General features: G+C 36.3%; 1 long non-coding RNA gene across 1 annotated transcript; it reads left to right on the top strand.

Annotated features, from left to right (window-relative positions):
* Nucleotides 1–500: 500 nt before the first annotated feature.
* Nucleotides 501–8,304, top strand: LOC107060290 (uncharacterized). The gene is made up of 3 exons (XR_001473250.1): nt 501–618; nt 5,400–5,576; nt 8,087–8,304. It is a non-coding gene; the product is annotated as an uncharacterized lncRNA (long non-coding RNA).
* Nucleotides 8,305–13,957: the final 5,653 nt, after the last annotated feature.

The following is a 13,957-nucleotide window of genomic DNA, read 5'->3' as shown; positions in this document are numbered from 1 at the left end:
CTATAGTAATTTAATACTTTTACATATACAACATACATATTAATAAATATTAATCTCAATATCTTAATAGTTATGTCTTAGTCATTTAGCCATCAATTCATAATTCGCTGTAACTTTGAGTTCACAATTTTTACATTATACAAATCGTCAAAACCTAAAGTAAGAATCATATTCCTCTTTATTTTTCTTTGTGTTACACATGTATAGTTCTTTTCATGTTTGTTATTATTATTTCTATTTTATGAGCTTTTGTAAAGTTATATTATTGTCTTGTCGTGTCAAATTTATTAGAGAAGTCATATATTTGTTTTATAAGCATATTCTTATTGGTTAAACCGAAAACCGAACCATTAAGAACCAAAACCGAAAAACCGAAAACCGATAAAAAATTATCTTATTGGTTCGTTATTGGTTTAGCGTATTTAAACACCGAAAACCAATAAACCGAACCGATAATTCATAAAACCGAACCGAACCGACCGATGAACACCCCTAGCAGTCAACACATATTCACTCAAAATAATGACCTTCCAGCAGCCAATATTTACTCGCAGCAGCAACGTCCAACTCCCAATATTCACTCGCAGCAGATACGTCCAGGAACAAAGAAGTTTTTAGGTCTGTAGGTCGCTCCTCTCCTCTCCTCTATTTTTATCTGCTCTATTAACCTTGTTAATCTGTACATCTTCGTTGAGAATTTAACCTTGTAATTTATTTTCTATCATGTTCAATAATCATTATTTACTCATTAACTGGGAATAAACAGAAAATATACTTGACGAAGTAATCAATATTTAAGTATTAATTGTGATTTCCAAGTGATTTGAGATTCGTAAAACAAATATTTTTGTGTTTGTGATCTCTGGCTGCTATCACTTTGATTGCAATTGATTAAATTGATTCATCAGTTAATATACAATAAGGCATGTGGCTGTTATATTAAGGCATATACTTGTTAGTATATTCAGGCAAGTGGATTTTAGTTCGTCTGTAACCTATGATTATTGAAAAGTTCTATTCTAAATTTGAGAACTAGAACAAAAAACAATTGTTTCGTTTTACTGTGACTTGAGATCTATTTTTTGAAAATTTCAAGTTAAACGATTACATAGATCCTCTGTTGTTTAGATTCATGTCAGTACAATAATTTATATTTCGTCTCCATAAGCTCTCTGTTGTTGAGACCTTTTGGTCTGTTTTCTGGTAGGTTTAGCATTGTCCTTGAATCATCTATTTAATACTCTTGTGATTCGTTTAACTTTTTGTTTTAGATGTTTATTAGAACATGTGTTTGTTGGCTTCAATATTAGCTTGCATAACAATCTTTATTAGCTTCACTGATTTGTCTGTAAATGGTGGTATATGGAGCGAGCGTAGAACTGCAGAAGATATATCCACCCTACTATGTACCTATCAATAAACTACTCCCTCCGTCCCTATTTACTTGTCCATATTTCCTTTTTGGTTGTCCCTATTTAGTTGTCCATTTTGACAAATCAAGAAAGGACAACAAATTTTTCCTATTATACCCTTATTTACACTTCTTGAAAATTGTAAAAGTGTATGTTGTTTCCCTCCAATTTATTTCACTTGAATTCAAATAAGTGGTTGTAATTTTGAAGTGAAAAGTTGTCATAAGGGTAAAATTGTAACTTCACTGTGCTAATCATTGTTGCCTTAATCTGTGTGCCATTTCTAAAGTGGACAACTAAAAAGGGACGGAGGGAGTATGAATCACTAGTCTAAGTGTCTTAGAACAGCTATGTTTCTTTTAATTGGTTATGTAAATGTTACAATCTATTGGAGATACCTGTTACGGCTCCCTCATTTTAGCCCTATGGAAGAGTACCTTTTTATGCAGGTTTGGGATTTAGATTGTAAAACCAATTCAAATGTACTGGTTAGATATCCTGCATATCAATTATTATTTTTGGTAATTAACTGTATATTCATTAATCACCAAATGGTATTTACAGAACATAACAAACTACATCATAGTTTGCTAACCAGAAGAACAAAACTCAAAGGAGATACAACTTCATAGAAAGAGAAGTTGTTGCAACCTAGAACTAATGGCCTTAGGAGCCCTTATACTACACATATAAGCTACCTCTTTAGCAATGTGTTCAAGATTTCTACTTTTGCCTTCAAAAGATATGTGTTTCCTTTCGATCCACACTGCATGGCTACACTCTGCATACATTAGTCTGAATAGCTGGGCAGTGAGAGTGTTGCCTCTGGTTTTCTCTATGATCCAATTTAAGTGTGTGTCCCAAGCATCTGAGGTATAGTCTGGCCATTTGATCCCTGCCATCAACTTTCTCCAAAGAGCTCTTGTAAACTCACAGTAGACAAACAAGTGATCTCTAGTTTCGAGACCATTTTGAGACAGTTATAGCATTTTTTGATGGATATGTTCGTAACATAAAACTTGGAGTAGCTTTGTTGTTGGGCAATGTTGGCTGAAGTTTTAATTTGTGCTTGGAAAGTGCTGTTGTCTGGTTCTCTTTTCTTTAGTTTCCTTAGCTGCTCAAGTGACCTTATCCTTCGTAGCTTTAGCTTCTCTGCTCATCTTATCCTTGGTTGAACGGGATGCTCCACTTATCTTATTGTGCGCTATTCCTTTAGCTGACTGAGCCATCTCGAAAGTCAAATTTTGTGTTGCTTGGGCCTTGTCTTTTATGCAGTCCATTGGTTGACCAACGTTCCCCTATACTCAAAATGTCGCATAAATTAAGATGAGAGATTATCACATAGTTTGAGACAGAAAGAATAGTATGAAAACTATGTATCTATGCTCATGGGGAGCAATTCGACCCTTGGTTTCACTAGCTCTATAGCTCTGCTTATAGGAAGCCATTCTTGCAGTGTTGAAAGTTATAAATTAAATATACATTAAAACAGATATGCACAAAAGTAGAAAGTAAAACAACAATATATATAAATAAGAAGTTTATAAAAGCAAAATGTAGTAGTTATAAGCAAGGAGAAGCAGAATATTGATAGAAATAGAGGAGAGGAGAGGAGCGACCTAAAGACCTAAAAACTTATTTTTTTCCTGGACGTATCTGCTGCGAGTAAATAATGGCAGTTGAACGTTGCTGCTGCGAGTAAATATAGGTTGTTGGAAGTTCGTCGTTTTGAGTGAATATGTGTTGATAAACTTCACAATTTTGAGTGATTAAGGATTTAGAATCCTCATGCGTGTGGGAAATCTTTTTAGGAAAGCAACTAGTTAGGTACACCAACCCTTTTCGACTTGTTAGAAGTACCAATATTTACAACTAGCTAGGTTTGTTTGATGATGATCCTTTCTTCTTTATGTGTTGAATTTTTTAATGCCCAATAGGTCAAGATATGTTAAATATATTAGCTTTCTGATTGATGATGGTACCTCAACAATGTCAACACCATGGAAATTCAATACACACAAAGTCGCAAATACTTGAAATTAGATATCATGCTCCCTAAAACATTATCTGCTAAAAATAAGGTGTATAAAATTCTTTGTTTTCCTTGATAAGTGAAGGCATTGATTCCCTTTAGGACTTCATTGAAAGATACCAAACATGTTGACGACCAACTCCTATATTGCACCACACGTACTAATAGAATTAATATTTTTTCTTTTGGGTTTGCCATTGATCATCTTGTTGTTTCTTTTCCTCCTCATAGATAGGCTGCTGATTTGTTTTAGAGTTTGAAATTTCAGTTTCTATGCTGTCATGTTGCTGCATTTTCTTCCGATCAACTTGTGCCTGCTCACCTTTGTTTTTACCTTTTTTTTCTACTTCTTGGTTCTTCCTTTTTCTAAGTTCCTCATCCCTCTTCTTGATAGTGCATACATGAACTAGGTGACCTTGATGTCTACAATACATACAATAATACGGCCTTCATTTTTTGACTGATTATGCCTTAAACAAGCAACAAAAGTCTGAACAACTGTATAAGGAGTTTTCTGGTATCACCTCATTTTTGGCATTGTGCTGATGTTTTTGAGGGTGAAGATCACCAATCATGCTGGGTTGCTTCATGTCCATTTAGTTTTTGGCTTAACTGCCAAGAAGTCTCTTTCTTAACTACTGTGAAGAATGAGATTGCTTCTGAACTAGAGAGGAAACATCATTGCCAACTCCCTTGCTTCAAAAATACCAATATGAAAGACTATTCATCTGTTCCAATGCAGGGGACTGTCAAGATTATCAAAAGATCAATCTTTATCATTCTGCAGAATTAACAGTTTTACACTACAGTAGCAACAGTCCTTGTGTTCCCTTTTGCTGCCTCGGTTCTTCTTCTACAAGCATTAGTCCCCTCAACGTGTTTCCTTCGAGCAATCCACGATCACCAGCATTCTCTATTTGATGCAGCAGGATTACCATCCTCTCCAAAACTCTTCACCCTTTTGAATTCCATGCTTTCTCAGACTTTGCAATCTCTTTTCTTGCATTTCCTTTCACCCTTACCTCTCTTCTTTTCGCAAAGGCATCCGTGATTGAAGCTCTCAGTGATCAGAAATCATCCAAGAAACCTGCATTTTCTTCTTTTTTCTCACTCTACAGTTCCCTTCTTCTCACTCAAGTTTGCAACTCAATAGTCATCATCTCAGCAAATGCAACTTGTTTTGCTCTCCTATTTTTCACCTTCAATATTTTTAATTACGGATTAGACCTTTCATCAAGATCCATTCTCTTTGTTTTAACAACAGGAGAAATAATTTGTTCAATCATTTTAGCCAGCACTTTGATCATCGGCAACTTGGCACTGGTAATATCAGGACTGGAGAACATAGGAGTTATTTGGCACTGGTACTGATTTGCCAGCCTTGGTATGTTTCCAGTTGATAGTTATTTACCGGGAACTAGCTCCTTTCCCTGAATCAAAGAATTGCCAGCCTTGATATGTTTCCTATTTCATTCACCGAACACATAGATTCATGACACATACATGTAGTCTCTACTAAATTAAACCTACCCTTTTGCAATCTTAAGTTACTAGATAAACAGGTCCATAAGATTGAACATCAGGAATACTATTCTTAACCTTTTTAAGACAGAGATAAGGTATTTCATTATCCACTCTGCTTTTCTGTCCACTCATTTCTACAGAATGTGGAGGTGTAGCACTGAATTTCCATTCAGATACATGTTTTCTTGCTTCTGACAAGAAGTGTAAACGCGCAACTCAAGTCATAAATCATCAAATGTCATCTAGCTAATAATGAAAGACGAATTCAAAATAAAAACTTGACGGTTCAATTATTGAGTGTCTTACCACACTTTCAAATTATTAATCATATACAATAATACACAACTGTAGTGATGTTGTAAACAAAGCAGGGCAGAAAGATACATTGTGTCTATACCAAGGTTAATTCTTTTCTTTTTGGGTGTATGTAGTAAAAAAAATGTTGAATCACTTATTGGAAACTCTGCCTCCACCATTTCAAAGAACATGGGATGGGAAACAAGCTTCTTCTCCTCATTGTTGCCCCTTGATTCAAAACAAGTAAAAAAATGTTGAATCACTTATTGGAAACAAGCTTCTTCTCCTCCTTACTGCCCATTGAACAGGGGGTACATATCAAATAATATTTTTCTGCTAAGTGTTATAGATTTATTTAATTGTCAGTTCTTGTTTATATATCTCACAACACCTGAACATGTTGCACAACACCTGGAAAGCCCTATTTGTTGTTTGCCCTTACTCTATTAAGAAGGAAATTTCCTGGTCTTCACTCTTTGCTCCTAACTCATTTACGCTTTTGGTATTGACTAAAAATGTCATCCGGCTCCTCATCTATTGAACTCTCGGCTTACGCAATGATCGGATCGGAAGAACTTTTTTGATCACATCTGATAGCTTTCCACCATTGTGTTTCTTGTTGATATATCTCATAACACTTGCAGCTGCTACTTCCTCCCCAAGGTGTCAACTAATGTGCACCTCGTCGTAGGTTCCAACATTTCCCATTGTGATTGATCCCCTTAAGTGAAAGCTAATATGCAGAGAACATTAGCTTTTTAAGTGCTAGTATTAGAAGAGTGATAAATGACCTGAGTTTATTATTCTAGAGCATCTTTCAGGTGTTTAACCATATTTGCTTTTTCATTTGATGACTTTCAAATATTTTTTCCTACTAAGGACAGTCAACTCATCCCCATAGTATAAACGGAAACCTGCTAACTATGCGCCTAAAAGAGAGGACTCATCTAATTACACATTAACTAGTAAGCATTAAACAACAGAGACTCCCCTTACAAAGTAAGAAAATAAATAAAACCTAATCATAATAAAAAGAGCTATAACTAAAAAGCATAGCTATATTGAAAAGGTTAATGAACAAATGAGTATAGAGGGTTCTATACAATAAAGTAGATCAACCTTCAGGGAGGTTGTTTGATTCTCCTTAGTTTTCTTTTTCTAAAGTTAGACATCCCCAGATTCTCCAAAATGTAGCTGCCCTTAGCTGTATTATGAAGTTGATGATGAGTGTAATAGTGTTGAATATGATGGTGGCTCCATTTAGAGAGGTAATTTGCAGTACAGTTGGCTTCTCTATAAGTGTGTCTGCATTGAAATGTCTCTAACTGGTTGATGAGGTTTTGGAGGTCCTTGATATGCTGTTGAAGTTTCCAAGGAGGTTTGAGTTGTTGTTCAACCATTTGATCAAAAGTTCCGAGTCAATTTCAAGAAGAATGTTTTGTATCCATGTTGTATGAACCAATGTAAACCATGAGTGGTTGCTTGTGCCTCAGCCTGGTTGTTCGTACCAATGCCTAATGGGATGGAGAATGCATAAATCATGTTTCCCTGGTAGTCTCTCAAAATACCACCCCCTCCTATCTTTGCCGGGTTATTCAAGGCACTTCCATCTATGTTGAGCTTGAGAAAATTGCTAGGAGGTTTATCCCAACAAACCGAGGTGATTTTAGTCTCATGTTCACATCTTTCGATCATAATAATAAGAGTTTACCAACTATTAGGCCATTGTATATAAGGAAAAACAGTGGACATAAGTTGAGTAGTGTCATTGAAAATCAAGAATTTAACCCTCAAGATGCTGGATTTTTTCCCTCCATATTTAGAAGAACATCTATTCTTCCATAAGATCCAGCATACAATGATAGGGACTGCTTGAAGTAACAACTTGTGAGCTGAATTTTTAGGTTTCCCACCCCACCAGTCCATCAGAAGATTTCCCAGGGGCATATGTCTATGACTGATCCCAAAAAAGGCAACATAATATTTCCAGTTATACGTAGCAAAATTCCCTGTAACAAAAATATGGTTAATATCATCCCAACCTGATTTAATGCAGCAGTGACAGCGTACTGGTTCCCCTCCAAAAGTTCTGATTTTTTCATTTATAGGTAACTTTCCCCTCAAAGCTCTCCACAGTAAGAAGGAAATTTTGAATGGAATATTTTTGTGCCAGCTGAAAGTAATTATGATATTTTTGTTCTTCTTCTGCCTGGTAAGCTCCCATGCTGAGGCACAAGTGAATAAGCTATCATCCTTGAGCTTCCAAATAGCCACATCAGAACCTGCTTCATGAAAATGAATTTTGGTGTTGAGAATTTTGGGAACCAGAAAAGGTGGAACATGTTGTATGACCATAGTTTCATTCCAATTCACATCAAGGATGAATTGTGAGATTTTTGTGTTATTAAGAATAGAAATAGATGGGTTGTAGCAAGCCAAAGCCCCTTCCCCTAGCCAATTATCCAACCAAAAACTATAATTTCCAGACTGAATTTTCCACCTGATCTGATTTTCTGCAATATGCTTGTTTTTATCAGACTGAATTTTCCACCTGAGATTTTGGTCTTCTTTTCTTTCTAACTGTTGTTTTATTTGTTTTGATGTTGTCCATTAATCAACAAGACAGTGAGTTAGTTCTGTCTTAGCAACTCACCATTCCATTGCCCCTCTTCTTAAAAATAATTCATTTCTTCGATTTTGTCATCTTTTTTATTTGATGGCACAAAATAAAAATGAATGTTTCTTACTTGTATAGTCACACTACTTGCGATATTTTTATACTTTGGATTTCATCTATTGACACATTTCTTTTTTATTTCAGGTTTTACAATCTAAAGTTCGCAATTTTCATATGTGGTGATTTCAAAGACATTATTCAAAGAAGAGTAACAAAACTTATTTGAAGACATTATTCAATAGTTTGAACAGTATAGGTTTATTTTTAAAAGTTGTGACTGTCTATTTTGGATCAGTACTTCCTTTTGTTTGTCAAGATTTAAAGAGATATGTTCTATTTTATGGATTAATAGTAATATATATGTTTTCACCATTAGCAAAAATTGTTGTTACTATGAGGCTCTCTTTTGCGAGCATGTTTGTTGGATTTTTATATATACATGTTATCGATAAATATAGTAGATATTATTAATGGCGGCTAAACATTTGCCATTAAATGTTATGATATTTAGCGGCAATTCAATGGAAATTATTAGCCATAAAATAGACGCTAAAGGGGAAAACTAAGACATATTTAGAAGGGATATTGTAGACATTACTCACCATAGTAAAATTGTTGTTAAAACTACTACCTTTTAGAACCTATTTATTTCGATTTATCGACTAAAACAATGGACGCTAAAGGACCACGGATAGACAATATGAATTACCTTTAGTAGGCAACATAATTGCCGCGAACAATCACCATTAAAACTACTACTTTTTAGTGGCTATTTATTTAGATTTATCGACTAAATAAATGGATGCTAATAGACAAATAGTTAGCCGATATGAATTACCTTTAGCAGCCAACACAATTGCCTTAAACAATTGACATTAAAAGTACTATCTTTTAGCGGCTATTTATTTATATTTATCGACTAAATCAATGGACGCTAAAAGACAATTGTTAGGCAGTATGAATTACCTTTAGCAGCCAACATAATTGCTGCAATCAATTGTCATAAAATCTAATGGTTTGTAGCAGCAATTCATGCTATCATTTACCAACATTTCCCACAATGGCCGCAAAAGCCTTTGCCGACCCCAACATTGTCGGCTAAAATTCATTGGCCAGTATAGAGTATCGTGGAAAATGATATTGCCGCTAAAGACATATTTTATTGCTGCTAAAGTGCCCTTTTGTAGTAGTGAATACTTCCCAAGTAACCTCAACTTATTCTTACTCATGACTTGGGTCATCCACCTCTAGTTATACATATCAAGGAAGGAAACTAAAAGCAACAATCCAAGCTAATCTAACATCATAACAAGAAATCTCATATCAAAACATACTTACAACACTTCCTTGAAGTAATCTTATTTCATTATAACTATGCTACTTTTATTAGGGATTAGTCCCTCATATTAATACTAGTCAGGGAAAAGTACTTCTTTACTAGTCCAAGACACATCATTACTCATGAATGGTTACGATTTACCAAGGAAAAGCACCTCAATATGCTAGACCAAGCTATCATGGAAAGCATCCTCTCATGCAAGTCCAGGCTACTCAAGGAAGGGTACTATTGCTCAATCCAAGCTATCATGAAATGGTATGGTCTCACCAAGTCAAGCTTTCATGCAAGCATCCTCTCATGCTAGATCAAGCTAACCATTGGAAGGGAACGATTGTTCAATCAAAGGCTATCCATGAGTTTACTATCTCAAGCTACCATGCATGGTCTTGTCTTACCAAGTTAAGCAATTCATGAAGGGATTTCATAGCACTACATCAAGCTATAATAGTTCATACATGCTTTGATTTATTTTAGGTGTGCAAGCCTTTCAACCTAGAATCATTCTATGTGAGAAAACCTTTCACATTATTCATTCGTACATACCTAATATAGGTCGTGTGGATAAATCCTTCCACAACGACTCTATCTACAATTCAACTATCATCATATAGATTTTCTCTCAAAGCCTTACTAAACATGCTTCATCATGCAAGATTTACTCTAAAAGCCCTAATCATCATAACTTATCAATTAAGTTTTACTCTAAGAGCCCTAACAATCATCATTCATCATACATGCCTTAGTCTCAAGAAAATTCTAATCTCAAGCCTTACAAATCATAATTAATCATATATACTTTGATTTCAATCAATTCATGTCTACCTGCTTCATTCTCAAGAAATGCATATCTATATACTCTAATCTCAAGCAATCTACAATGTATCTCTTCAATCCTCGAAGATTACATATAAATCCTTAATTTCCCCTTTCATGGCATAAGACCCATCTTTATCAAATTCATCTTAGAATCATATGTTAGGCATGGATACATGTACAATCATGCTAAAAACATGCAATTCTACCATAAACAATCATAAACAACCATAATCCACTCAATTGGATCATAACCCATAACATTAGAAGAAACCCTAATTTGACTTGGGGAATTCTTCTTCTAAATTGGGGAAATCATGGGGCTCCATGGATGAATAAACCATCATATGTTGATTACAAATCCCACAAATCATGGAAGAATGGATACTTGACTTGACCTAGCTTGAACCCTCTTCTTCTTCTTCTTCAACTTTCTAGAGAAAGAATTATTTGAGAGGAGTTTGGGTTTTCTTTTTGGGATTTGAGTGAATGACTTAGAATGAGTGAATTTAGGGGTCTAAAGTACTTATATAGGTGGTCTAGGCTAGGGTAAAATGACACCACTTAAGTCTAATTAAAACTAGAAAGACCCATTGTTCCCTCAACTCAGCCGCCCAGACTTCACCCCGAGAACCCGCTGACGGATCGTGGATGGACCTACGGTGTGTCCTGGTCAAGCGTGGTTTGGACAGAAAGTTTTGCCCATCTACGGACCCCCTAGCCACGAGCCGTGGATCCATCCATGGGGAGTGGGTCCTGGTGTGGCTACTGCCTTCGACAGTTTTTTTGGTGCCCTTCTGTGGACCCATAGTTGGTCCTTGTAAGGTGGCACCTTGAAGTTCTAACATGTTATTCCCTCTATTTTGAATCCGGGGTGTTACATTATCTCCCCCTTTGGATCATTCATCCTCGAATGATGTTCTAGACACCTCTTAAAGGAAACGACTTAAGACTAACAACCCATCATGCATGCAACACATCTAAATGCACACAACCAAGGAGGAATCATCACTCCAAGCTAAACATGCTCAATGCATCACATGGAAGGTAGGAACTACATCTAACAACCCAAAATGCATGAAATCTTAACATTTCTTATGTTCGAGGAACTATCATCTCCAAGCTAAAAGCATGCTCAACACAATCTCATGGAGCATATATGCAATCTATACTCATAGCATACATCCAAAGAGGAATCTCTCAACTCCAAGCTAAGGCATGTTTTACAACTCATCTCATGAAGTCTATAGGCAACTCATACTCAATGCACTACAAAATGAGGAAAATCAATCATGCAATTCATTTTCTTTCAAAACACAAGTTCTTTTATGAACATGCATAACATAAGGAAATCATGGAGAACACATAAAATACACATGACTTCACACAAAGAACAAACCATGAGGAACTCTTCATCTCAAGCTAAAGGAGGAGTAGAAGGGAAAAAGGATGAGGATATCGGGACATCTTATTGGCCTTGGCCTCCCAATTAGCACCCTCAACTAAGACTCACACTAAAAGATCCCTTCTTAATATTTTTCACGGAACCAACTTCCTTGTCCTTCTATTTCTTAACTTGCCAGTCTAAGATCTCATATGGGCCTACAAAACGGGGACTAAACTTCCCAAACCCATTACACCTTTCAAGGTGAGGAATTCAAGTAACCCAAATCATGAACATTAGGAACACTCAACGACCTTGCTATCTAAGCACACCATCTCCCCCTTGGGAGAAAGCCTAAATAGACTCTCTAAGCATCGCTTTTTTAAATTCTAAGGTTGGATCAAAACATCACTAAGCTTTCACATCCATCACACAAGATGATTCTAAACCATGGCGAACTATACCACTGCCATTTATAGGAGTCTACTAATTGAACACCTCAAGATATTTATCTAAACACCCTATTCATCAAATCTTTTCAAGATACCCAAAACTCATAATGACCACATCAGGTTCTACCATCAATAAAACATAACAATAATGCAGTCCATTCATACTAAAGACAACATCAAAGTCTATCATATCAAGTCTATCAAGTCACAAAAGACAAAGCAACATCGGAGTCTAATAAAGCATAAAACACATACCGGTAGTCACATTTGGAGGACACTCTTGTTCACCTCTAGCTTGAAGAGTATAGAACCTATTTTGCTTTGGGGCATTCACACCTAAATCACTAGGAGGAACTTGTTTACCCTCTCTTCCCTTAGCTTTTATCTTCGGGTAATTCCTCATCTTGTGGCCACTTTCACCACAACTAAAGCAACCCTCCATGCCGGCTAAAAATCTACCCTCATGTCTCTTTCCTCATCTAGCAAAAGTAGGCGATAGTGATTCACTACTAATTCCTTGCGGCTTAGGGTTAGCACCCTATCTTCATTATACTTAGGGGCATTGGGGGAATATTACCCGAAAAACCTTTGTCGATACTTAGGATGACCATGTCCATTGGACCTTACATGAGAGGAAATATCATCATTTCTAGACCTTTTTTTTATCCCTAGCTCTCCCTTTTAGTTTCTCCTCTTCGATCTATTGAGCATGGGTCATAAGATGAGCAATATCCATGTCACCAATGAGCATGGCAATACGAAATTCTTTCACTACTAAATTGGACACTCCTGACACAAACTTACTCATTCTTGACCTAGAGTTGGCCACTAGGGATGGAGCATATTTTGACAATTGAGTAAACCTCAACGCATATTCCTTAACACTCATATTACCTTGCCTCAGGTTAATGAACTCAAGCACCAAAGCCTTTCAGATCTCTAGAGGGAAGAACCTATCTAAAAAGCAGTTTTGAACCTTTCCCACTCTATGGGACCCATTCCTACCGGAATAGCCTCTTTTCATTGATTGAACCAAACATGTGCAACCCCCTTGAGTTTGTAAGCGGCCGATTCCGCTTTTTCCGCTTAAGTAACTCCCATTATGTCTAACACCTTATGGACCTCATCTATGAACTCTTGAGGATCTTCCTCAAGCTTTGACCCATAAAATTTTGGAGGGTTCATCCTCATAAAGTCCCTTACTCTTGAAGTCGTCGTACCCATATTAGGGTTCACGGGAGCTACCACTTCCCTATTGTCTTGGGCCGTCACGGCTTGAGCCAACACTTGAAAAGTGGACCTAAACTCTGCATTAGTCACATCCTCATCCAAAGGGTCAATCGTAGCTTGTGGAGGAGATTGGGGAGGAACTTATTGATTCACATTGTCTTCTTCATTCCTTCTAGCATTAGCCCTTATAGTAGTCATATCATGTAGACCATCGGGTAAGGATTAGAATAAATATCTTATAGAGTTAAACTCTATCACACGACTTAGAGAAATGAAGAAGTGAAGTTTCCTAAGCATCTACTAACCTCTCATTCATAAATGTGGCGCACTTTACACTCATGAACAAGACTCTACTTGACGTGATTTTGAGACATCCTAGAACCACTCTAAACCTTGTGCTATGATACCAAGTTTTTCACGACTCAGGGGTACCCCCTAGACGTAACAAGGCGTACAAGACCCCGAGAGGCCTCATACAAGCCCCTTAGCATATCATAACATAAAGTAATAGAAAATGGTGCGAAAATTTAAAACATTCTCAATAATATCAAAGTTTCATAAAATGAAGAGGAAGTCTTTAACACTTGTCTCAAACCATCTAATACTTGAATAGTCTTAGGGACTGAGCCCATACAATAGTTCTAAAACATAAAAGAAAGATATAAAGGAAAGGTGGCCAAATCCTCGATGCTATGAAAACTCACCAAAAATTCACTCCTTGCTCTACTATAAACCTAGCCACAGGGATTGAAGTTAATATCGACAGACCCTACATTTGATAAGAATGTAGGCAAGAG

Source organism: Solanum tuberosum, unplaced genomic scaffold, assembly GCF_000226075.1.
Source record: "Solanum tuberosum cultivar DM 1-3 516 R44 unplaced genomic scaffold, SolTub_3.0 scf00071, whole genome shotgun sequence".
Taxonomy (NCBI): Eukaryota; Viridiplantae; Streptophyta; class Magnoliopsida; order Solanales; family Solanaceae; genus Solanum; species Solanum tuberosum.
This window is presented reverse-complemented; position numbering and strand designations above follow the sequence as displayed.